The 26,723-nt window shown below is 42.4% G+C and overlaps 1 long non-coding RNA gene across 5 annotated transcripts in view; it reads left to right on the plus strand.

Moving 5' to 3' along the window:
• Positions 1–16,952: 16,952 nt before the first annotated feature.
• The window catches only part of LOC103887762, a 69,101-nt gene continuing 59,330 nt past the window's right edge, over positions 16,953–26,723 (plus strand). For 2 of the 5 annotated variants that reach the window (XR_002524464.2, XR_004176885.1), the window contains exons 1-3: positions 16,953–17,248; positions 20,223–21,954; positions 24,925–25,799. This is a non-coding gene — a long non-coding RNA (uncharacterized LOC103887762). The remainder of the gene's footprint in view (positions 17,249–20,222; positions 21,955–24,924; positions 25,800–26,723) is intronic. The other 3 variants (XR_004176886.1, XR_004176884.1, XR_004176883.1) reach the window with 3 other exon arrangements.

A 26,723-nucleotide genomic window follows, 5' to 3' on the forward strand; every position in this document is an offset into this window, starting at 1 on the left:
AATACCAGACTAAGAAAAGAAGAGGGATGCTTGTGAAAAGCTAAGTGAGAATCAATGAAAAAAAATTCCTATTCCCTAGGATATTAGAAATTATATCACATTCTTATTTCTATATTAAAGGCCACTTGTTCATGTCATGAGGAGTTAAAATGTATTAACAAGAGCAAGGACAACCAATAGAAATAACTGATGATATTCTGACCCTTTGTGAAGGATTTTATGGTATAATAGATGTTGAGTCTGATACTAGTTTCCAAAGAGTGATATAGCTTTTTTAAATATAATGACTTTAGATGCACTGGGGGAATGTTTGAAGTTAAGTGGGATGTATTGAGGTTTAGTACAGTGCTTGGGCCATAGAAGCTCCCAATTCATTTTGGTGAATGAATGAACATTGACTTTATTCAGTTAAGTATTACAGCATGATATTGTGGGCAGATCCTGGGTATGGATTCATGAGGGAGGGAGAAAGAAATGGCATGTATTAGAGTTCACACTATGTGTCATGTAACATGCTAGGTGATTTCTGTGCATCCTCTCACTTATTTCCTATAACAACTCTTAAGCTAGATGGCATCTGCAATTTATAAGTCAAGGAGCCAAGGTTTAGAGAGGTTGAATAACTTTGGATTTGAACCCAGGTCTATCTGATATCAAAGCCCACATTCTTTCTGTTATATCACACAGGTGATGATCTGGGTGCAGTCACTGGTTAGCTCTATTACCTTTTTCTCTTTATTCTCCACCTACCTTCATTTTAAAAATAAAGTTCTACTTTAGATGGCTAGGGTGAAGACTTGGGATAGTGCCTTTTGAAAAAAAAATCCCAGGTGATTGTGATTCCATTTAAGCATCTACCATTAAACTAGGTTAGGGTTCTTTTCTATGTTAATATCCATGAGTCTAGCATCTGGGATCGAAGATGGCAGTAACAGTTCCTTTAGTTCAGTGCCAACAAATAGAGAGTGCCTACCAAATGCAAAGTATTGTTGGGCTGCAAAGACGACATTGACTTTGCCTTTTGCACAATTTTGTATAATTTAGTAAGGGTGGCATCTTTAATGGATAAATGACTATCGTAAGGGGAGGATCAAGGAAGAATTATATCAGCAAAGGAGGGAAGGAGGAGAATTAGAAATTCTCCAGGGACCAATGGGATTTGAAGAATGAGGGGGAGGATTTCAGCAGGCAAAGCTAGGAGTCGAGAGGAGACTTCTGGTGGAAAGGACGAGGTAAGCAGAAACCTGCAGATAGAAGGTACAAGGTGTGTTTGAAGCAAGACAAAAGGTTCCATTTCAGAGTGGAAGAGGTGGCAGATGAAGGAAAGGTGGCTTGGGACCATATTATAAAGGCTGTGAAATCCAGAAATCCTAGGAATAGATGGAATCCGTTGAGTGTTTTTGACCAGAAAATGTATTTGATCTGACTGTTGACTTGGCAATATGTAGCTGGCCTGGTGTGTGAAATGGTTTTTGGATCGGGGCAGAGAAAGGATGCTGGCAACTACTGTAGCCCAGGCTAAGCAACCCTGTCATTACTTTTGTGATGGGAACTAACTCAATACAACTTCATGGGAAAGAGGAAGAAATAAATAGGGCCTGGGAATTGAATATTCCTAATAATTATTTGTTGAATAAATAAAAGCTATGTTTTTCAAAACAGACTTATATTTGTCTGAAATATGCATTATCCAAGCAAGATTTTGAGCAACAAAAAAAAGTGTGCATGCATTAAATGACAGTATGGCTTACCTAGCACAAAACCCAAACCAAAAACAACAAACAACTACATGGTTTCCAATGAATGCAAAAAGTGATTGGCTCACCACCTAAAACAATTATTGTACAGCATATCCCAATGATGTAAAACTTCAAAGCATATGGGTGAGTTAATTCTACTGCCCCTTGCTGTCAAAACCAGGACAACAGGGCTTCTTTAAGAATTAAAGTAGTCTATGCTTGGAATGAGTTCATATACTGTGTAGAGGAAAGGTGTGCTACCTGTATGGTGTACAGAGCACAACCCCTCCTGGTGCCCTTGGGAAAGGGGGTGGTTATCCATGGGAACTTCTACATGACTTGCAATGAATTCAGCCTAAGCCAAGGCCATGGAATACAGAATCTTTATAAAATCTAGGAAAGTACTGAAATCTAAAGACAAAATTCTGAATTCACTGTCTCAAGATAAAAAAAGGAAAAAAAGAATAGAAGGGAGGAAGGAAAGGAGGAAGGGTGGAAGAAAGAGAAACAGAAATGAAGGAAGGAAAGAAGGAAGGGAGAAAGAGAGAGAAGAAAGAAAAGAAAGAAAAAGAAAGAAAGAAAAAGAGAGAAAGAAAGAAAAGAAAGAAGGAAAGAAAGAAAGAAGAAAGAAAGAAAAAGAAAGAAAAAGAAAAAGAAAGAAAGAAAGAAGGAAGGAAGGAAAGAAAGAAAGGAACGAAAAAAGAGAGGAGAAGAGAGAAGAGGGGAGAGGAGAGGGGAAGGGAGGGGAAGGGAGGGGAAGGGAGAGGAAGGGAAGAAAAGTCCTAGCCCTTTGCTCATGTGTTTCCATAACCTACATCTGTACTCTACCAGGTTCAAAAGCTTAGAGATGGCTTTAGTAAAAAAGTACACAATAATTCTCCTTGGTACTTGAGAAGCCAATCCAACAGTGCCTACCATGTGGTGAGAGGCACACATCAGAGGTAGGCACCTGCACACTCTTAACTTTGCTTGCTTTGTAACTTCAAGCAAACTCCGTATCTTAATTTCAAGGAACATAAAATAACTGGTTCCCATATGATTTTTTTCCTCCACAGTCTTATACCACTGACCCTTTCTAGCTATTAGAAAGATGCTGACTTCAACATCATCAGAGATGAGGATCCTCAATCTTATTTTTAAGGAAGGAAAAGAGAGGAAGCCACTGTGAGGCCTTTAAAAAACCAGCATATGAGAAACAAAATAACCCTTTAAAATTCAACACAATACCCTGAATTCCTGTTAGTCATTTTTGAGTAGAAAAACAGGCATTGGTTACACAAAGATAAGGCCAAGATGCTTAACAGCAAGTAATTGAGATGCTCTGTAGCAAGTGGAAGGAGGAAATGGCAGGGAAGGCAGTGGGGACAGGTGTCTAAAGATGACTCTCGATTCTGCCAGAGGGAGACATGTAATGTCCATCCAGCATGCATTCTGTCGCCATCAATTTAAACAAACTCTTTAGTGTCCTTGTGAATTGGCATCATGAGATGTTAGGAAAGAATAGTGCTTCAGTGTATTCATGAGCAAGTGGTCAGGTCACCTCTGCAAGCAAATACTTCAAAAAATAATACAACCGTGGCTCTGCCTCTGCCCTGAAGCAAGCACGCGTTAACTCCTTCAGAGCAGGGGCTGAAAAGCTTACATTCAGGATACATTAATCTGGAAACAAGTGTACTTTTGTGTCTGGGGAGGATTCTTTTCATTGCCATCAATTTAGTACATCGATAGACTGAGATTCTAGCTTCACTATCAGGTTGCCCTCCAAGCTGAGACCCCTCCATAGGCCACCCTACTTAATTTAGGCTAATCTGAAACTGAGTGGAGCTGTGTATCCGCTCCGGTTTCTCCCTGCCATCAGGAACAGTCTTACTGCCCTTCCCCTCATGACCCACTCTGAGTTTCTTGGCAGGAAGAAGTGACCTCCAGGTAACATGAACAGATATTCAACTCTGTTGATAGTATGTTAACTGAGGTTGAAAGAAACACACACGCATACCCACACACACATGTGCATACATTCATAACAATTAAAAGCATGTAGCCTCTTTTGCACATCCTGATATAGTATTACAGATTTTGGCATTCTGGAAGTGACGGGCACTTGCGAGCCTATACCCTTTCCATGCTGCTGTGAGTTTTCTGAATATGCTACAATATGTTGAGCTAAATTCTGCTGAAATTGGGGGGAAAATGATTTTTTGAATGTGTACTCTTTGGGTGCTCAGAACCCTGAATGGCTATCCAGGACTGAATCTGGTTTTTAAATGTTTTGTTTTGATTTAATGCCTTTGTCTTTTTGGTAGCTAAAGGAGTTGGGAATTAGAAGTTATCTACAACAGTCCTGGCGTGGTGGCTCATGCCTGAAATCCCACCACTTTGGGAAGCCTAGGTGGGAGGATCGCTTGAGGTCAGAAGTTCAAAATCAGCCTAGGCAATATAGTAAAACCATGTCTCTAAAAGAATTTTAACTGGGCATGGTGACACACACCTGTAGTCCCAGCTACCTGTGAGGCTGAAGCAGGAGGATTGCTTGAACCTTGGAGTTGGAGGCTGTATTGGGCTATGATTGCACCACTGCACTCCAGCTTGGGTGAAAAAATACGACATTTTTTTTTCTTTTTTTTAAAAAGTATCTACATAGAAATTTCTGGCTGGGTGCAGTGGCTCATGCCTGTAATCCCAGCACTTTGGGAGGCCGAGGCAGGCAGATTGCCTGAGCTCAGGAGTTTGCGACCAGCCTGGGGAACACAGTGAAACTCCATCTCTACTAAAATACAAAAAATTAGTCGGGCATGTGGTGTGTGCCTGCAGTCCCAGCCACTTGGGAGGCTGAGGCAGGAGAATTGATTGAACTCAGGAGGCAGAGGTTGCAGTGAGCCGAGATCGTGCCACTGCACTCTAGCCTGGGCAACAGAAGCGAGACTCCGTCTCAAAAACAAAAAAAGAAATTTCTACCTCTTATATTTGTAATATTGTGACAATCACATGCTTCTACTGTGTTATCATTAATAACAATACTAAAATAATAATATTATTGGATTGAGTATTTACCATGACTACAGGGCTAGTCACTTTACCTATGTTAGTGCTAATCCACTTGGTAGTCCAAGTTTTCAGAGGTGAAGAAAGGCAGGGCAGGAAGTTTGCTGGCCTGTTCAGGGTGAGCTCCTCCGGCCATGTACACAGCTTCAAAACTACATCCTGCCCACTGCACGTCATTACCCAAAGGGGACTGTGAAAGCATCCACAATGTTTCATCCAGATGCCCTTCAAGCTCATGATTCAAAAAGAGGGAGTTAAAATTATTTGTTCCCATTCTCTTGGGTTTTAGTTCTGTTTTTAAAAAAGCATAACGAGTTTGAAGTGAATTATGTAGTTAATTTCAAGTCTTTGTTTGAAACAACTATTTTCTTCTGAAATTATTCATATTTCCAAATCCAAGTTCTGGAAAACTCAAAGAAGTCAATCAAAGACGAGATTATCAGTTTAGGGTGTGCTGTGGTTCGAACTGTCCCCCTTTACTTTTGGAAGACATCAATGGTGTAAATGGACACCTCTGAGTGGGCCCCTGGTCCTATCTAATTCAACCCCTCTGTTTCCCCCCAGATGAGAAGTTGAGGGTCAAGGTTACTGACTGAGTTGGAGACAAAGCCAGAACTTGGACTGGGCATCCTGCCTCCCTCTCCTCCATTATCGGGATTGTTTGGGGACCACTCCTCAAAGGTCCTTGCCTCCCTCTGTCCATCCCAACTGAACCATCCTTCCCTTGCTTCAGTCTGTGATGTCCTCTGCCTGGCCCTTGCTCATCTCTGCCATGCAATTGAGGTACTGTTGGGAGCTTTCCTCATTGGCGAGGACCCCTGAGGACCCCACCAACCACAGACAGTAAGCCTGTCCCTCTACATCAGCCTGCCTTCTCAGGACTGGAAATCGAGTGTTTGAAGCACTTTGCAAGTCTTGTTTAGTAAGCCGCATAGTAGCTGGGAATGGAGGTCATTACTAATTCCCCCATTTCATTCCTCAAGTGAGGAAACCAAGAAGTTGAAAGATTCAATGGTTTCCTGGGATCGCTGGGTGCTGGGAGCCCTGGGTTCAGAAGCTTCAGGTGAGCATTTTCCTCTCCCAGCCCTGAGGAAATGAAGGCTGGACAGGCGTATGAGAGCCAGCCTTCCGCTGCTACCTTCAGTACCTCCCCACCCTGGGTCCCCCAGGATGAGCTGGCATCTGCTCCCCTGGCTCACAGGAAAGTGAACTGAGGAGTAAATTCCTCCCTATCACCGCTCAGCGGACTTCCTGGGCTTTGATTCATTTATTCAATAAATATTTGCAGAGTATCTTCCAAGTACCAGGCATTGTGGTAAATGTTGAGGATGTAATGGGAGACATGCCCGTCACCCTCGTGTGTTTTATGAAGCTCCTCTCAGAGCGCTGGCCATTTATTCTTTCATTAATCCAGTCCTTTAGTTACACCCCAGTCACTCCTTGGGCACCTAATCTTTGATTTTCAAAGACAGCTGAAGGAAGGAGGAGGAGGTACATTTATATTTTCACATGCACAATTTTCTCCAGTGCTGGGATGTATTTTAGGCATTGGGGAAGGATCCCCTTTGTCCTCCCCAACCCAACCCCTGCAAAATTATTTTCCTTGCCTTTTCTAATGTAGGTGATAAGTAATTTGGAGATGATTTAAAGTATGGGTGACAATATACTTCGGTTCTATGCCAGTGTCTCAACTATCTCTCAGCAGCAGGCTCACACCCATTCCCACGACCTGCCCAGGATAATTTCCTGCTGTTTTAGTCTGTTCAGGCTTCTATAACAAAGTACCACAGACTGGATGGCTTACAAATGACAGAAACTTATTTTGCACAGTCCTGGATGCAGAGAGTCTGAGATTGGGGTGCCTGCATGGCCGGGTTCTGGTTAAAGCCCTCATCCTGGCTGCAGACTGCAACATGGCCAAAAGAGGTGAGAGCTCTCTGGGGTTCCTTTTATAAGAGAATTAATCCCATTCATGAGATTCTACCCTCATGACCTAATCACCTCTCAAAGCCTCCATCTCCTAATACTATCACAGTGGTGGTTTGGGTTTCAACATATAAGTTTTGGGGGGGACAAAAGTAGTAGCACCTGCCATTTAATTTAATCCAGCCAACACTGTATGCCTTCTGTATACAAGCCAGTTCTGTACATGGCATTCTTCTGCTCAGCTCACTTGTTCACAGCAAGATGGAACTGCACACTGAGCCCTGACCACTTGTCCAACTGCCCATTGTCAATCCACCAGTATGCGTGGACTGAGGCCCTAGGATACACTGTCCTAGGCACAGAGGGAACAGCAGTGAACAAGACAGACGCAGTCTAACTAGCTGTGCACAGTTAAAAGTCCAGGCCTCCAGGATCTTTGATTTTACCCAAAACAGTCACTAGGAAGTGGGAAGCACTTAACAAAACTACCAAAGGTACAGTCAGCTCTCATATCCATGGGTTCCACATCCATGATTCAACCAACTGCATATCAAAAATTTTTGAAAGATATTGCATCTGTACTCAACATGTACAGACTGTTTTTCTTGTCATTATTCTCTCAACAATGCAGTTTAGCAACTGTTTACATAGCATTTACATTTTATTATGTATGCTAAGTAATCTAGAAATGGTTTAAGGTATAGGAGAGGAGCACGTAGATTCTATGCCAATACGATGCCATTTTATATAAGGGACTTGAGCATCCTTAGATTTTGGTATCTGCAGAGGTTCTGGAACCAATCACCCATGGATACTGATGAACGACTGTACTTTCTCTTAAAAAAATTAAAAACGTCTCACTATAAAAGTAATGTGGTTCAATAGATTTTTGAAAAAGAGATGTAGAAAGAGAAAACACAATCTGCTCTAGTAATACCTCTGTTCTTTCTAGTCTATTTTCTCTGTGCTTTTATGTAGCTGTGCTCATAATACCAACAACTTTTATTTTTAACCCTGTTTTTTAGAGACCTTTGTAGCATGATCATTTTTTTTCCCTGCGGTTACAAAGTCTTGTTGAATATTTTCAATGACACACAATATTCCAGGACTTCTCTCAAGGTTCTTACAGTCTATCTCTGTTTCCTGTAGCTGCTGTAACAAATCACCACAGACTCGGTGGCTGGAAACAACAGAAATTTACTCTGTCAGAATTCTGGAAGTCAGAAGTCCAAAGTCGCTATCACAGGGCTGAAATCAATGTATCAGCAGAGCTGTGCTTCCCCACAGAGCCTCTAGGGAAAATCAGTTCCTTACCTCTCCCAGATTCTGGTGGCTGGCAACAATCCTTGGCTCCTAGTTGTATCACGCCAATCCTCAAGGCAGAGTCTTCAAATCTCTCCCTGTTCCTTCTTCATATCACTTTCCCCTTTTTTGTGTACCAAATCTTCCTCTACCTCTTTCTTATAAGGGAACTATGATTAAAATTAGGGCCCACTTGGATAATCCAGGATACTTTCCCCATCTCAAGACCCTTAACTTGATCATGTTTGCGAAGACCACTTTTTCTAATAAAGTAACATTTTCAGGTCCTGGAAATTAGGACATGATACCTTTGGGGGCCATTATTCAGTCTACTGTGCAGGCATATGACGAGACAAAACCAATAGAAGAAAAAGTAAACTACATGGTGTGAAGGTAATTAACCAAGGGAAATGAAACTCAAAGAAGGTGGGGATCGGGTGAGCTAAACTCCAGAGGTCAGTAAGGTCTTTATGGCACAGATGGCAGGAACAGAGGATTCAAGCTGAACCCCGATGAATGAGAAATAGTAATACCCCATTCTCTTAGCCTCTTAGAAACCTGCAGTGTGCTTTCATAATTATTTCTTCATCTTGTAGGTATTCCAGGTTGTTTATGGACTCAGACCTTGGTGGTAAGAGTATCAGGCTTCCCATCATAGCAATGCCACATCTTACTGGATAACTGTGGTAGGCAGAATTCTAAGATGCTCCAAGATTCCTGTCCCTTGATGGCCATGCCCTGCATAATTCCCTCCACTTGTGTCTGGGCAGGACTTGTGAATGTGATGGGATTTCACCAGGCTGAAGAGGTGACATAGACTTTTCATTGACAATTCTAGCTGAGTTCAGCCTTGCAGCCATTTCCTCCAAGGCACCAGGTATGTGAGTTGAAGTTGTTTTGGACACACAGACCAGACCAGCCTCCCACTTAATATACCAACTAACCTCAGTCAATCCCAGTAAGTGGAAGAATTGCCTACTTGAGCCTTACCCCAAATCTTGATCCACAAAATCATGATACTTAATAAAATGACTTGTTTTAAGCCACTAGGTTTTGGAGTAATTTGTCATATGGGAATAGATGACTGGTACGGTAGTGGTTCTGGAACTTGGGTGGGAGTTTTCTAGTTCCTTTAGAGTTCCTTCCACTAGAACATGTTGGCTGGGAGTTGGAAAAGCAAAGGGCAAGCAAGAGAGTGTTCTAAGTAAATGGAGACTAAATAATTCAAGGCCTTGGGTTCAGAATGGAAATACTGGAGTCATGGAATAGGAGGAGCTGAGATGACTAGAGAAAGGGAGGAAGAGGCTGGCAAGGTTGGCTGGGCAGTTGGAGGCCAGGGAATGCAGGGACTTAAAAGGGACAGGGAAGTGTGACTTGATGAAACGATTAACAGAGTCATTGTAGAATCTTGAACAGGAGGAGGAGAGATGAGCTTGTCCCTGGAAAATGAACCCAGCAGCAGGGCAGCAGTGAGAGGAACTGCAAGGATGCCTTGGTAATCCATGTATGAGGGAAGAGGAGCCTGGCTTTGGGTGTGGCCATGAGAACAGAACAGAGGAGAAAGTGATGGAGAAAGGATGACATGCAGCAATAGCATAGGAAGAGACCTGGAAATAACAAGGATTTTAGGCCCTGAGACTGAAAGAATGGAAAGGTATAGAAAAAAAGATGATCTGGAATTAACACCTACTTAAACCAAAATATAAAAATAGCAGGAGATGCAAGGAGTGCTTAAGACTTCAGAGAAAACACACAAAAGTGAACCAGAAACCACAATTACAGTTTCTTAACCATTGCTGATCAAGGGGAAAAAGGCTTTGGCTAATGCCTTTAATTAGAATGAGCAGTAGGAAGCAGCCATTGCTGAAGGTCCTGACACAATATTAAAAGAACTTCCCAAGCAGCTCGACCTGCAGGCTGACCTGACTGTTGGGTTTGCTGCGACTCATGAAATAATGAGCACACAATAAATTCCAGTTTGTCCCATGCATCTTTCCAATGGGCATATTATTCAATGACTAACACAAAACACGGTTCTACCTCCTGTTTGTGGTAAAGCTACTCATGGGTTATCCTGTGAATTCACCACCATATAAATTGTGATAATTTTAGGCCGGTTTTAATGTTAATTATGACTTTCAAGAGAACAGCTAAAAGCTTGCAGTATGAAACGTGGCCCCTGCACCAGCAGGAACTGCAGTTAAGTTGGCTTTCCTTTGAAGTCGGCACAAATGATAACTGTAAAACAGTCAGTTTCTCTGGCAGATCTAATTTGGGATGTATATTAAATAGGTGGTACATTTAAAGAATAACAACTTCCATTCTATATAAAGGCTTAATAGCTTTCTCTAGTCATTAGATTCAGTCCTTACAATGCAATTTAAAACCCAGTAATAACTTTAATGAGGTTTATATTAGAAATCATTTTTTTTTACTCTGTATGCACATGAGCTCATAAACCAGGAAGTATTGTGTTTCAAACTCTTTCCCCAGTTTCATGGTTTTGTTGGAAAGAAAGGGTAAAGATTAGCAATCCTACTTCAGTACACTTTCATTGGGAGCCAGCTCGTGCCCAGGGGTGGGATGGGAAGATGAAGTTGGAGAGCTGCCCTCCGGCAGTTCAAAGGAGGGGTCCTGCAGGTGGGCTGCAGTGGCAGGTCGTGAAAGGCACAAGGCCAGGGGAAGCCCTGACGAGGGAGGGCATTCACTTTCCCAGTGTGAAGACAGCATTTATGTCCTTTTCTAATTACTGAGGCAGTTTTTCTTCGTGGTTAAGTTCACACTGGACTCTGAACCCTGACTATTGCTGGTCATGGTGGCTCACACCTGTAATCCCAACACCTGGGGAGGCCAAGGAGGGTGGATCACTTGAGCCTAGAAGTTCAAGACCAGCCTGGGCAACATGATGAAACCCCCTCTCTGAAAAAAAAAAAAATTGCAAAAATTAGTTGAGCATGGCAGTGCATGCCTGTAGCTCCAGCTACTTGGGAGTCTGAGATGGGAGGATTGCTTGAGCCTGGAAGGTGGAGGTTACAGTGATTCAAGACTGCACCACTGCACTGTAGCCTGGATAACAGAGTGAGACACAATCAAAAAAAGAAAGAAAGAAAGACAGAGAGAGAGAGAGAGAGAAAAGGAAGGAAGGAAAGAAGGAAGGAAGGGAGGAAGGAAGGAAAGAAGGAAGGAAGGAAGGAAGGAAGGAAGGAAGGAAGGAAGGAAGGAAGAAAGAAAGAAAGAAAGAAAGAAAGAGAGAAAGAAAGAAAGAAGAAAGAAAAAAGAAAGAAAGAAAGGAGAAGAAAGGAAGGAAGGAAGGAAGGAAGGAAGGAGTTAAAAAAAAGACTGGCATTACCACACACAAGCTGTATGACTTGGGCAAGTTAATGGCCCATTATGTGTCCCAGTTCCTCATTTTAAAACTGAGCATAATAATAGTGCTGATTTTGGGTACAAAGGTGTAGTTAGTTAGAAGAAATAAGACCTCGTGTTTGACAGATCAGTAGAGTGACCCACAGTTAACAATAATCTATTGTACTTTACAAAAGAGCTAGAAGAGAATAATTCAAATGTTCCTAGCATAAAGAAAAGACAAATATTTAAGATGATGGCTATCCCAATTACCCTAATTTTATCTTTACACATTATTTGAATGTATCAAAATATCACAGAACCTCCAAAATATGTACATATATTATACATCAGTAAAAAATATAATCCCTCCAAAATACTACTGATGTCATAAAATATTACTTGCAAGGCTCAAATGAGTCACTTTACAGAAAGCACCTAGACCACAGAAGTAGCACCTCCTATGTTTCAGCCATGATTGCTCCTCTGATCAGACCATGCATGCTCGTTGAAATCAATGCAAAAGGTTCAGTAAAGGATGAGGGTAGAAAGTGAAAATTGCCTTCATTCCCTCTCCCCTGAGATAACACTCTTCCTATATGATGCCATTCTTTTATTCATGTCTTAGTGAAGATAAATATGCCCAGAAATATAATTTTATGTTAATGGATATTATATGCTTTTCTTTTTTTAATCAGTCATTTAAAAAAAATAATTTATTTTTGCGTTATTTCTCTCTCTGTCCCAACCCTCATCCACCCCTGTACCCAGGTCATCAGTGCTAAGAATCCAGTGTGCATCCTTCCACATCTTTCTGGATGTTTCTGTAGTTTATGCAAACCTGTGAGGCACGGCTTGCAAAACTCACTCTTTTGGTAAAATATGGTCACACTTTTCACATTTCTCTGCGTGTGAGTGTATAGGTTTTCTTTTCCCTTATTAATAACAGGTACCAGCAAGCAATCCCTCCAGATCAGCTTGTAATAGATCTAACTCACTCTTTTTAGTGATTGTATAATATTTTGCGCTTCTACCCTGAGTTCATCCATTCTGCCATTGATTAGCACTCAGTCGCCTTGTTTCCACGTGTATATGTGTGCATACAATCTTATATGCACAGAGCTCTCATTTTAGGTATAGTTTTTCAGGAATGAGATTGTGGGTCAGTGTGTGTATTTTTACCTTTATGGAGAGCTTGGGGAGGTGGCTCAAGGGGCCTTGGAAAACAGTCAAAGACATAGACACTATCCCAAGAAGGAATGAGATCAACCCATCCAGCTTTTCAAATCTGTAAACTTTGAAATCAGCCTACCTGGGAAGAGTGACTTATTTTATGTCACATATCCAGTGAATGGCAGAGCTGGACTTGAGCCTAGGGCTTCTGGTTTGTGGTCCATTGCTCTTTCCACATGGACAGAGGAAGTGACATTTGAACTCAGTCTTGAAGGATGACCAGAATATAAAAGGTAGAGAAGAGGGCAAGGGCATCTCAAGTAGAGCAAAAAGTATGGGCAAAGGCCAGGCCGGTGTAAAAGAGCATGGTGCAGGAAGGAATGGTGGGTCTTACTGCTTAAGCCTAGGGATCTAGCAGGGGGCACAGATGGTGGTGCCAGCTACGGGGAAACATCAGATTTTTAAACTGATTTTATCACGAGTGTGTGTTTTGATTTTCCTTTTGTCTGTTTGTTTGCTTGTTTTTGAGACAGAGTGTTGCTCTGTTGCTCAGGCTGGAGTGCGGTGGCACGATCACAGCTCGCTGCAGCCTCTGCCTTCTGGGCTCAAGCAGTCCTTCTGCGTCACCCTCATGAGTAGCTGGGACCACAGGTGCACACCACCTTGCCTGGGTAATTAAACAATTTTTTTTGTTTTTTTTTTTTGTAGAGACAAGGCCTCACCGTGTTGTCCAGGTTGGTCTTAAACTCCTGGCCTCAAGTGATCTTCCCACCTCAGCCTCCCAAAGTGCTGGGATTACAGGTATGAACCACCGTGCTCAATCTCACATATGTGGTTGAGAGAGATCTCTCTCGTGGCAGGTAGCAGCCAGGAGGTTTAATTTACCAGAGCAATTGAAGCTGCAAGTCAAGGAGTCCAGGCAGGAAATTGGAGTAGAGAAATCAAGACATTTTAGGGTAAAAGCCCAAGGACATGATGACTAAACGCCTATGACATTGATTGTCTTGAGCACATGGTAGGCTCTCAGTAAATATTGAAGGAAAGAATCTCACAAGGGAAGCTGGTGATGATGGGGAAGGGTCAAATACGGACACTGAGGCTGAGTGAGTCATTGCCAAATTGCTGTGCCTTTTTTGAAGCAGTCACCCAAAGAAAGAGATACCATGGTGGCCCTTAGCCCCAGCACTTTGGAAATGTCTCCCCAAATTCTAAAGGATTACCCTGATCTCATGTTTATGAAGTAGGATCTGTTACATGAAGGACTATCTTTTACAGTCCCATGATCTTGGCAATGAACAAACATCTCAAATTGCCAAGAAGAAAGCCATGGTTCTATTATGAAATTAATTTTCCACTGATCCAGGACCAGAAGGCTGTTTGAAAGATAAGCGTTGATTGATGTGAGCATGAAGACTTCCATCCAGCTTTGCAAAATATGAGATCTGCAAATCTGCAAGTAGAAATAGAGTCTCTCTGGAAAAAATATTAATACTGTACCTTGGTGTTACTGGGTGATTGCTTTTCAACACCTGGGAGGACTTTTAAATGAACAATTCCTATTTATATCTTCCCCCAAATAGCGTTGGAACTCCCAGGCATCTTATAAAAGTTTGGAACAGGCCTGTGTTGCCAAGGTCATAACTTGATTAATCATACAGCAAGCGCAAGCCCAGGCATATTACAATTATAGAAGGATCATGTCGCAAATGATCCAGGCACCTGAATTGAGTGAATGTCTAAGTCCCAGGAGGCATTCTGAAAACAAAAATGCAAGGAATGAATCCAGAGGATGGTCATGAAATCTACAGCAGTTGGCGAGTTTAAGAAAGAATTGAGAAATGACAGATGAGAAAAGAAAGATAGAGGCAGGACCCTGAGAATGCATTTCCATGGCAGCTGTCAACTAGTGGGAGAGAGAGTGAACAGAACAGAGTACTGAGATGACAACGGAGTGCAAACTCGCACGTTGCAGACTCTGGAGAAGGGGAAAACCGAACGAGGCTTTGGAGGCACCCAGAAAATCCTTTTTGCCTCCCCATCTTATACAAAGGAGAAAACCCAGTTTCGATCCTGAAAATCAACCCAAAGCCCGCTTACCAGGATTTGATTTGATTTCACCAGGCTGCTCTTCATGCAGCCCCAGCCTGATTCTATGCCCATGCCAGGGACTGTGCAGGGAATTAGATGAACACAGATTCTGTTTCCATTTGCCCAAACATTGAAATAAGACTAGTGGTTCTGTGGAACATTGAGGCACAAATAGTGATTCAAGAACAAAGCGACAGCTTTTCAGACAGATGCAGGAGGTTTTCTTTTGGTGTTTTACAAACTGGCTTGGGAAGACATGAGAGGGAGCAGAACTCACAGTGATGGGCAAAATAATAGACACATCCGAAAGACAGCCACATCCTAATCCTCCTAGTCTGTGAATATGTTACCTTATATGACAAAAGGGACTTTGCAAATGTGATTAAGGTTAAGGACCTTGGGATAGGAGATGATCGTGGATTATCCATTTGGGGCCAATGCCATCGCAAGGGTCTTGGTAAGCAGAGAATCTTTCCTGGCTGCAGAGAATCAGAGAGACAGCAGCCTGAGAGACACCTGGCCCAATGCTGCTGGCCTTGAAGGTAGAGGAAGAGCCATGAGCCAAGGAATGCAGATGTCCTCTAGAAGCTGGAAAAGGCAAGGAAATGGATTCTCCTGTAGACCCTCCAGAAGGAACACAGTCTTGCTGACACCTTGGTTTGAGATTAGTGAGATTCCTGTCAGACCCTGAGCTCCAGAACAGTAACATGATGAGTTTGTATTGTTTAAAACACTAAGTTTGTAGAATTACTTTTAGCAGTCACAGAAAATTAAGCCACTCATCAGGCTGGTGGAGAGAGAAGGCCCCCAAGATGAGAAGATCTCCCCCCAAAATAGAAAGAAGCAGAGTTCTGCCAAGATTTAATCTCAAGATTTGCCTTAGTCAGCTTGGGCTGCTATAACAAAATATAACATGATATAACAACATACCACAGACTGGATGGCTTAAACCACAGACATTTATTTCTAACGGTTCTGGAGGCTGAGAGGCCCACGACCAAGGTGAGGGCAGATTCAGTTCCTGGTGAGGGTCCTCTTCCTTATTCTCAGGTGGCTGCCTTCTTGCTGTGCCCCCACATGGCAGAGAGAGAGACAGAGCAAAAGAGAGAGAGAGAGAGAGAGAGAGAGACAAAGACAGAGAGAGAGAGAGAGAGAGAGAGAGAGAGAGAGAGCGTTCTGGCCTCTTCCTCTTCTTCTAAGAGCACTAACCTTGCCATGGGGGCCTCACTGTCACAACCTCATGTAAACCTAATCACTTCCCAAAGGCCCCGTCTCCAAACACCACCACGTCTCATGTTAGGGATTCAACATGCACATTTTAGAGGGGCACAGACCTTCAGTCCATAGTAAGATTCTTAAAAACATCGATGGGCAAGAATGAAAAGCAAAACAAAATAGAATATTTATCTAAATCTACAAGCAGGTGAATTTTCCTCAGGGGTAGACATTAAATGTTGATTATGACTGGTATAGTAAACTCTCTGAGATATTTCTTTTCACGTTGGGTGTACCTTGAACTTATTGTTTGTCATTGGAGAGGCGTGTATATCCTGGACAAGCTCACAACTGTTATGGCTGGAAGCGCACAAGACTATGTGAAGCCTGTGTGGCTGCTCATTGCGATGGAGGAGGCACAAGGAGAGAAACTCAACCTGACCCAGGGAGGTTCCAGCTGGGTTGTCCTGTTGGTTTTTGTGTTCATCAAAGTAAATAAGTAAAGCAACCCTGAATTTCAGTCAACATAAGTCAGTTTCTCAACTCAATAACAATCCTGTCAGTTAACAAACTGTCGGTTTGGCAGTTGACATTCTACATAATGGCTCAGGGACCCAGGCTCCTTCCCTCTTGTATCTCTGCCCTTTCCTAGGGCCTTGATAAACTTTATTCCTGGCCAGTGGAAGAGGAAAGATGGTGGAGAAGACCCACCTGCTTCTCCTCTGTCCCAAAGTTTTTTACTTTCACTCACATTCCACTGGTGAGCCACTGGTGAGACTCAATCATGTTGTCTTACCTAGATACAGGGGAGGTAGGGGCCTGTCTCTGCACTAAAGAAGGAGACACAGAAACCTTTGGGGCAGCTGGCAGTCTCTGCCATAGAGTTAAACACATTTGGAATTACTTTTAGCAGCCGCAGAAAACTAAGCCACCCATCAGGCTGGTGGAGAGAGAAGGCCCCCAAGATGAGAAGGTGGGGTTTGTTTTTGTTTTTGTTTGTTTTCGAGACAGGGCCTCACTCTGTCACCTGGGCTGGAGTGCAGTGGCGTAATCCTGGCTCACCACAGCCTCCATCTCCTGGGCTCAAGCGATGGCATCTAGTAAGATGTTGCCCAGGCTGGCCTCGGACTCCTGAGCTCAAGCGATCCTCTTTCCTTGGCTTCCCGACGTGCTGGGATTACAAGCATGAATCACCATGCCTGGCCAGATACTAAGTATTTTTAAGAGTCAGGGATCTAGACCCTGGGAAATGTACTGATATTGAATGATAATGTCTGATTTAACTGTCCAGCTATGAGCTGCAGAGAAGATCACTCTTTTGTGGGTAGCGTGTGTGTTTTTCCATCAGGGAATGAATATTGACAAACTCAATCACCCTGGAAGGAGCTACTCCGGGAAGAGGAAGGAAGACTGGAGAGGTGAGACCAAGAGCTAAGAGTCAGAAAAACTTCTTTCTTTCTCTGGACCTCCCTGGTTGGGACTGGACTCTGAGGTGCAGAAGTAATTTTGATTTCAATGGCATAAGAGAGTGGTTGGTCACTGCCAAGTATAGACAGGTTGGGTGTTTTTCGTCTGTTTGTTTTTTGAGATGGAGTCTTGCTCTGTTGCCCAGGCTGGAGTGCAATGGCACAGTCTCGGCTCACTGCAACCTCAGTCTCCCGGGTTCAAGCAATTCTCCTGCTTCAGCCCCCAAGTAGCTGGGATTAGAGGTGCCCACCACCAAGTCTGGCTAATTTTTGTATTTTTAGTAGAAACAGGGTTTCACCATGTTGGCAAGGATGGTCGTGAACTCCCAGCCTCAGGTAATCTGCCCATCTCGACCTCCCAAAGTGCTGGGATTACAGGCATGAGCCACCACACTCGACCACGGTGGGTGTTAAGCAAGCTAATGTCCTTTCAAGTGGCCAGGGGATTTGGTCTAGACTTGCAACTTTTGAGAGCACCTCTGTGCAGAAGTAGTTGTAGCGGTGCTTTCTTCCATATTCTCCAAACGATTAGTAAAGCCCTCTTAAAAAGTGTGCAATGGTAGCAGTTCTGCTGTGAAAATTAAAAGAAGGGCTTGTGTTATGTGCTGCCTTGTGTCCCGCACCAATTCATATATTGAAGTCCTAACCTCCAGCACCCAGAATGTGCCTTTATTTGAAAATAGGTGCTTTAAGGAAGTAATTCAGTTAAAATGAGGTCATTAGGGTACGCCCCAACCTAACATGCCTGACGTCCTTGTAAAAAGTGGAGATTAGGACACAGACATGCAGAATGAAGACCAGAGGACTAAGCAAGAAGGCAGCCACCTACAAGTCAAGGAAAGAGGCCTCAAGGGAAACCAACCCTGCTGACACCTTGAGGCCAGACTCCTGGCCCCCAGAATTGTGAGAAGACACACTTGAGTTGTTTAAACCACCTAATCTTCGGTCTAGCAGTCCTAGCAAATCAGTATAGCCTGGTTCACACTTGGGGCAGAAGAGTGAAGAGGAGGGCAGGCAACCCTCCCCAGGCCACAGTGCTGGTGTTAGGAGAAGTCACTGGCAGAGGCAGTGTATTAGTCTGTTTTCACGCTGCCAAGGCTGGGTAATTTACAAAGGAAAGAGGTTTAATTGACTCACAGTTTCATATGTCTGGGGAGGCTTCACAATCATGGTAGAAAAGCAAGGGATGTCTTACATGGTGGCAGGCAAGAGAGAAAGCAAGAATCAAGCAAAAGGGGAAACCCATTATCAAACCATCAGTTCTCATGAGACTTATTCACTACCTTGAGAATAGTATGGGGAAACCGCACCTATGATTCAATTGTCTCCCACTGGGTCTCTCCTACAATACGTGGGAATTATGGGAGCTACAATTCAAGATGAGATTTGGGTGGGGACACAGCCAAGCCGTATCAGGCAGCCATGCCCAGTGTGCAGTAGCAGAAGTGGCGAGGTACTGGGCCAGGGGGCCAGGCAGGGGGACATGGGCGGATCTGCTCTTGAGAACACATAGAACTCATGGAACTTACTGGGCGACCAAGTTTTCCCATGGCCTGGTGGGCTGGAAGTCTTCATACATCCTATTAGTGGATATATGACCTCTTCTGGAAGTTTCCAGTTGGTGAAGCCAAGCCTGGTATGGGCTGCAAGAGAATGCTTGTTCTCAGACTAAACCGTTCAAAGGAACTGACGGTGTGATTTGAATCCCCAACTCCCTCTCTTTCTGTGTGTTCTTTACTTAACCTCCATGAACTTGGCTTTCTCATCTGTAAAACACTGATGGCCGGGTGCAGTGGCTCATGTCTGTAATCCCAGCACTTTGGGAGGCCAAGGCAGGCAGATCACGAGGTCAAGAGATTAAGACCATCCTGGCCAACATGGTGAAACCCCGTCTCTACTAAATAAAATACAAAAATCAGCTGGGCATGGTGGCGTGTGCCTGTAGTCCCAGCTACTCGGGAGGCTGAGGCAGGAGAATTGCTTGAACCCGGGAGATGGAGGTTGCAGTGAGCTGAGACTGCATCACTGCACTCCAGCCTGGGCGACAGAGCAAGACTCCATCTCAAAAAAAAAAAAAACAAAAAGTTTATACTGACAGTTTTTGCTTATAATATAATATATAATATAACAGTCCTGCCATTCAACCTAATGACCATGACATAAGGTTTTTAGTATTGGGCTTGGCACATACTATGTGCTTAATAAATGGCAGCTGCTGTGTTTATTATAGGAAAATATCACTTGTGAGAGGAACAGAGTCCCTGGAGCCTGGGTTCCTTCCTCATGAGCAGAATGGATTACTATGAAGGCTGTTGGCCATTTGTGTGCTGGGGAGATATCAGCCCACTCTGACAACTTCCAGCATGGTGACCAGATTCCCTGTGGAATGAAAACGTCCTCAGAAAGGAGCAAGAAGACTGAACTACACAAAGATCTGTAGTTCTCTTCTGTTTCGAAAACTAATTCTATTGTCACAGGGCCAGATTCAAGCACATCGTCCCACCAGAGTCATGTGCCTGTGCTCACCTGAATTCTCTTTCTCACAGCTTTGATCATTTCTAAAGGAGGCCCTCTATGTCTCAGCATAAGCGTGTTAGCCATTACCAGAAAGGAGGTTCGTGAAGCCAGATCACAGAGGAAAGTTGTCCACGTGTTTAGCCTTTATACTGTGTTGGCTGTGTTTAGGATACACGGTGATGCATAGATACATAGGAACCAGAGTGGATTTTCTTTTTGGAAGGGGCAGTATTTAGTCCCTGTGCTATTAGAATATTTCACCTCTGAGCACGGAGATGAAATACTCTAATCCATATTAAATATGGATTATAAATTCAGCGGGTATTTGATTTCTTGATGGAGCTCCTGTCATCTCCCACCGTTTTCTTGACCCTAAAGACCTTCAATGCTGTTTCCTTTCGCTTTTCAGACTGATAGAATTCAAGGAACTGTAGGAAACTTTGGAACAGAATGCTTGCCACGCACACTGCCCTGGTCTGCGCCTGATTACACACAGGCAGCTGCACCTCGCAAAGGCTGCCGGGATCACATCATCCTGTTATGAAATCGGACTTTTAAGGAGCTGGAGTTAAGTGGCAACTTTAGTGGCTGTCAACACAGCCTCAGTCAAGGCCTGAGAGAGTGTAGTTTACTAGGCGAGGTTGTTCTGGGTAGCCATCAAAGGGCCTGGAATTGGTGGGTGAAGGAAGGAGGACGAGGGCAGGGAAGGAACCAGGAAGCCGGGAAGCTGCAGCACGAAGTTCCCCCATCTTGCTCTGTTAGTGCTGACCCCAGTGTCTCGGCTTCCAGTCTCCATTTGCTCCCTGAGCTCCAGCTGTGCTCATCTCTGGTCTGCTCAGGACTGGGTCTCTCTTTTATTTCCTCGAGCTGTGCTCCTAAACCTTGGGGCAGAAGGGATAGGGAGTCAATCAAATCAGGCCAGGATTAGAAAATCAGCTACTGAGTTGAGGGCCACAAGAAGCCACACAGTAATTACATTACAAATGTCCTATCTCATCAACTCTGAGAGTGGGCATGATTTTTATCTTCATTCTGTAGATAAGTAAACTGAGGCTGATAGAGGCTACATGAATTACCCAAGGTCACACAGTCCACAGATGGTGAAAATTCAAATGCAGAACTTTTGGGGACCCAGGCTTATTTTGTTTCCTATACCACACCGATCCTCCATTCAAAAAGGAAAAATATGAGAATTCTTGGAGGTGGTGTTTCAGGGAATTTCTAATGTGGTGGTGGGTGTGCTTGCGCACCTGTGCATGCCTGTGTGTGTGAGGGACAGAGGGAGGAAGGAGGAGATCCCGCTGGAAAGACAGAGAAGGATGAAACTGAGGAGGACTTTCAGTGTCAAGGGGAAGAGTTTGCATTTCATTCTGAGAGAAGCGACTGCACAGGAGGGACGTCCTGAAGGCTTGTGAGGAGAGGAGGGACCTACAGTATGGTGAGCCCACTGTTTCACTTATCAGGGATGGACTTGGGTGGGGACAAGAGGCAGCGAAATCACATGGTGTGCATCCACAGAGCCCCTGAGATGCTGCTGCTTATGGAACCACTCATTCCGTCAGCCAATACGAGGCTCTCCATGTGTGAGTTTCCAACTTCCATCTGGATTGTTAATTATTGGATGGCAAAAACTGCCTCGCACATTTTTGATTTCCCACAAAACCTAGAATAATGCTGAGCACACAGCCAGAGCAAACTAACACATGTGTTAATTGTTCTTCCCTTTCGAATGAATCCGAAGCTATTGTCATACATCTATGTGTTACATATGAATCCCAAGAGAAAGGGTGCGATAACTCTTTTCATAGGGAAAATTTCCTCCCCCACCATTGTAGATCTTTTAGCAAATATGTTCTAAGTTGCTTTGGAAATTTCCCAGTCCTCAAAATAAGAAATGACAGAGAAGTCTTACTGAAAAGTCTTGTTTTGTTTTTTCTTGTATTTTTTAAATTTAATACTTTATGAAGATCTTCAATAAATACTGTGAAAACCCAGTGAGATCTCGACTCCCTACCCCAACTCTGCTGGATTCACTGGAATTTTCTGTCAAACACACCGCTGAATTCATGCATAAATGACAAACTCTAGAATCTGCTTACTATCTCTGATGGGCTGCTTCTTACTGATCACAAAACAAAAAGGTAAAAGAGGCATTTCCTTGGCTCTGCCCTCCCTTTCAATTGGAGAGATTTACAGTGACCAAGGGCTTTACCTCATGCTGTGAGCTGATTTAAGCAAGTCAGCTATCAGAGCTGATTGGCACTTGATGAACCAGCAGGCTAAACACTTGAGGGGAGTTTTTTTGTTTGTTTGTTTTTTCTGAGATGGAGTATTGCTTTATCGCCCAGGCTAGAGTACAATGGTGCGATCTCAGCTTACTGCAACCTCTCCCTCCCAGGCTCAAGCGAGATCCTCCCACCTCAGCTTCCCAAGTAGCTGGGACTACAGGCACACCACCACACCCAGCTAATTTTTGTATGTTTAGTAGAGATGGGGTTTCACCATGTTGGCCAGGCTGGTCTTTAACTTCTGACCTCAGGTGATACTCCTGCCTCAGCCTCCTAAAGTGCTGGGATCACAGGTGTGAGCCACTGTGCCCAGCCAGGGATGACTTTTAAATAATGGGACTCAGCTTCCTGGGAACTTTGTTATCTCAAAGATTTATTATATTTATGCTTTTATTATTATCTGTGATTGACATAGTAATTGTATATGTTTATGGGGTACAGTGTGATATTTTGATATATATGTATACAGCATTAGTGATCAAATCAGGGTAATTAGCAAATCCATCACCTCAAACATTTATTATTTCTTTATGCTGGGAACATTCAAGATATGCTCTACTAGCTATTTGAAAATATACATAAATTGTTGTTAACTGTAATCACCGTATCCTGCTATAGAATGCTAGAACTTATTCCTCCTGCCTAGCTGTACTTGGTATTTGCTAACCGACCCTCGGCTATCCCTCCTCCCTCAACCCTTCCCTGTCTCTAGAAACCACTATTCTACTCTCTACTTCTATGAGTTCAACCTTTTTTGGCTTCCACATATGAGTGGGAACATGCAATACTGGTCTTTCTGTGCCTGGCGTATTTCACTTAACATAATGTTCTCCAGGTTTATTTATGTTGCCTCAAATGACAGAATTTTCTTCTTTTTTATGACTAAATAGAATTCCATTGTATATATCTACCACATTTTCTTTATCTATTCATCTGTTGATGAATATTTAGGTCAATTTTATATCTTGGCTATTGTCAAACACGTATTTATTATGTATAGTCATGTATTCCTTAATTATGAGTATACGTTTTAATGAATGCATCATTAGGAGATTTTGTTGTTGTGCAAACATTAAAGAGTGCCCTTACACAAACCCAGATGGATTAGCCTACCACTCACCTAGGTTATATGATCTGGCTTATTGCTCCTAGGCTACAAGCCTGTATAGCATGGTACTGCACTAAATACTATAGGCAATTGGAACACAAGCGTGACAGGGTGTATCTTTGTTATTTAAATAAATATAAACATAGAACAGGTATAGTACAAATACCTATACAAGATAAGAAACAGTACACCTGTATAGGGTACTTACCATGAATGACACTTGCAGGACCGGTAAGTTGCTTTAGGTGAGTCAGGGAGTGAGTGGTGAGTGAATGCGAAGGCCTAGGACATGACCCTACACTACCATAGCCTTTATAAACATGTGAACTTAGGTTACACTAAATTTGTTTATTTCTAAATGATTGTGCTATGACATTTTAATGGCTATGATGTTGAATTTTTCAACTTCATTATAATCTTACTGATACACCGTTGTGTATCAGTCCCTAACAACCAAAACCTAATTATGCAGTGCATAACTGTAATTCAACTTACTTATAACCCAAATCATCCTGTCAAGGATTTGAGAGCTTATGGCAAAAACACACAGAATGAACTGGTAACCTCAAAATCAAATTAAAAAATCAGATCCAGGGAAAATGGAAATTAAAGGAGGAAGTCAAACTCAGGGAGGAAAATTGAATGCAAATATCTGGGCCCCACAAGAGATTTCAAAATGGCAGCACATAAGCAAACTGAGCTGAAGTGGCATTTTGTTTGGCCCACATCGTGTTTTTTAAAAGTTTTTTATCCTGTTTTACAATCCAGTGAGAGGAGAGACTGTTATAGGACAAAAGCAAATGAAGAGGTAGGTGTAACTAATAAATGCAATGTGTAGGCCTTGTTTAGTCCAACTGCAAAACTAACATTGGTTTTGAATTTGGAAGATTTGAATGTGGATCAAATATTAGAGGATATTAAGAATTATCGTTAATTCTCATAAGTATGATAATGATATATGTGCCAGTAAAACCACAAAACATCTGAGATGTATTTTTAAATATATAAAATAAAATATGTTTTAAAATATATAAAATTAAAAACAAAGTGGGGTAGGTAAATAAGATTAACAAAATGTTGACAATTTCTGAATCCAAATGACAAGTTTATGAAGGTTCATTCCGCCTCTCTGTTTTTATATATGTTTGAAAATTTCCATAATGAGTACTTTTTTTTTTTTTTCGAGACAGAGTCTCGTTCTGTTGCCCAGGCTGGAGTGCAGTGGTGAGATCTCAGTTCACTGCAAGCTCTGCCTTCCAGGTTCACGCCATTCTCCTGCCTCAGCCTCCCAAGTAGCTGGGACTACCCACCATCATGCCAGCCAATATTTTTGTATTTTTAGTAGAGACGGGGTTTCACCATGTTAGCCAGGATGGTCTCTATCTCCTGACCTCGTGATCTGCCCGCCTTCGTCTCCCAAAGTGCTGGGATTACAGGCGTGAATGAATACATATTTTTTAAATGTAGGTATAAACGTCTTGAGATAGGTTATATGCTTCCTAGTGTCATAGAGTCTCCAGGCCTCCAACATCCCCCCTGCCCAGACTCAGTCTCTTAAATTAATTACTGGCTTGGGCTACATTATTATATAATTAAGATTCTTAGAGTCAGATAGAAAAGGGAGACATGGTCAGTTGTTGAAGAGCAATAAACATAGTTTTCTTAACTGGGAAGGACTTAACTAGTACTTAACAGCAAAATAAATGTCTTTCAAGGAGCTTCACAAGGGACCAGAGTAATGTTGCTGGTGTCCTTTGCAGTAGCACTTCTCAACCCACTTTGGTGAAGGATCCTCATCTTTGGGACTGGTGAACATGCAGTTTGAGGAATGACATCCATCTGTGGGCCACACTCGGAGTAACACTCCTCCACTTCAGCACCCCTCAGCAAGAATCAATCGAAACTGATCGAAATCCCTTTCTCAGGAAAGCCTTTCTGGGAGGATCCAAAGCAAGAAGGCCTGGGGATGCAGCTTTTGATGGTCTTGCTGAACCTAAAGACAAAATATGAACTATTTGAGACTTGAGGACAATGGGCAGAAGACATTTCTTCAAATAGCCCTCCATAAACATTTCTCATTGCTGTGGGTTACATTGTAGTCCCCCTCAAAATATGGTCAAGTCCTAGCCCCCAGCACCTGTGAATGGGATGTTATTTGGCAGTAAGATCTTTGCAGATGTAATCAAGATGAAGTTTGTGATTATTAACGTTATGTGTTAACTTGACTGGGCCGCAGGATGCCCAGATAGCTAGTTAAACATTATTTCTAGGTGTGTCTGTGAGAGTGTTTCTGGAAAAGATTAGCATTTAAATAGATGGACTAAGTAAAGCAGATGGCCCTCCTCAATTTAGGTGGGTGTCAGGAAACTCATTGAGGGCCTAAATGGAACAAAAAGGCAGTGGGAGGTTTGAATTATGTTTCTTTGCCTGGCTGCTTGGGCTTCTCCTGCCCGTATAGCATGACTTACTTTTACCATTGGCACACCTGTTTCTCAGGCCTTTGGATTCAGACTGGCTCTCCACCACCAGCTCTCCTCAGTCTCCAACTTGCTGACTGCAGATCTTGGAACCTCTCAGTCTCCATAATCATGTAAGCCTATTCCTCATTTTGTGTGTGTGTATGTGTGTGTGTGTGCTATATATATATAAAGACAGACAGGCTGTGTATGTATAGATTTATACATATATATAGAGAGAGAGACCAATAGGCTATATATGTAGGGGACACAGTTGACATGTACTAAAATGATGGGTCTGAGGTTACGATGGGGAACCCACAGCTCCCACCATAGGGTCTGTGGTAGGCTGAATAATGCCCTGCAGGAGACCAACATAAATAGCCTATTGGGGTGTGTGCGTATATATATATATATAAAATATATATACACACACACACACACATATACACACACCCACACACACACATATATACACACACACCCACACACACACATATATATACACACACACCCACACACACACACATATACACACACACCCACACACACACATATATGTCTATACATAATATATATTAGTCTACAGTCTATTATATAAGTCATATTATATATAGACTAATATATACATCTATATATAGAGATTAATAGGCTATAGATATATATAGAGAGATATATATGCTAGTCCATTAGTTTGTATCTATTATATAATTTTATATATATGCGCCTACATATAGGCTATATATGTAGTCTAGTATATATTTTAAACTATATATAATATATAGTTATATATAACATATACAAACTAATATATATATGAGTATAGTTATATATAATATATACGTCTATATATTAGTCTATTATAGTCTTATATATTTTATATATAGACTTATATATTAGACTATAATATAGATTAATAGATATTAGACTGATATATAAACTATATATAACATAAACTAATATATATTAGACTATATATATTATATATATATTATAATAGACTCTACATACAGAGAGAGAGCCTATTAGTCTGTTTTGCTGGGAAACCCCCATTGGCT

Source organism: Papio anubis, chromosome 11 (genome assembly GCF_008728515.1).
Source record: "Papio anubis isolate 15944 chromosome 11, Panubis1.0, whole genome shotgun sequence".
In the NCBI taxonomy this organism is placed as follows: Eukaryota; Metazoa; Chordata; class Mammalia; order Primates; family Cercopithecidae; genus Papio; species Papio anubis.